The sequence below is a fragment of the Penaeus monodon genome, chromosome 28 (assembly GCF_015228065.2).
Source record: "Penaeus monodon isolate SGIC_2016 chromosome 28, NSTDA_Pmon_1, whole genome shotgun sequence".
Lineage (NCBI taxonomy): Eukaryota > Metazoa > Arthropoda > Malacostraca > Decapoda > Penaeidae > Penaeus > Penaeus monodon.
Genome location: NC_051413.1, coordinates 23,953,725 through 23,953,978, shown reverse-complemented (window position 1 = coordinate 23,953,978; position 254 = coordinate 23,953,725).

Sequence of the window (254 nt, the reverse complement as noted above, 5' to 3'; positions counted from 1 at the left end):
TATGCCACGTTCCATCAATAAAATTCGCAAATTACCAACATACATTGAAACTTCCGGCATGTGGCAATCCACCACATGAAGAAACTGGGTCGAAAAATCAGAAAGAATAGCTTGCATTACAACGTCTTAGGGAACTTGCAACATGCCAATTTCTTAAAGCTGACTGATAAACATTATCTCCACTGCAGTCTCCCCTCTCTTCCTGAAACGCCTTTTGTATTCATTGTCTCACTCTGCAACATTGTTTTCCGTTT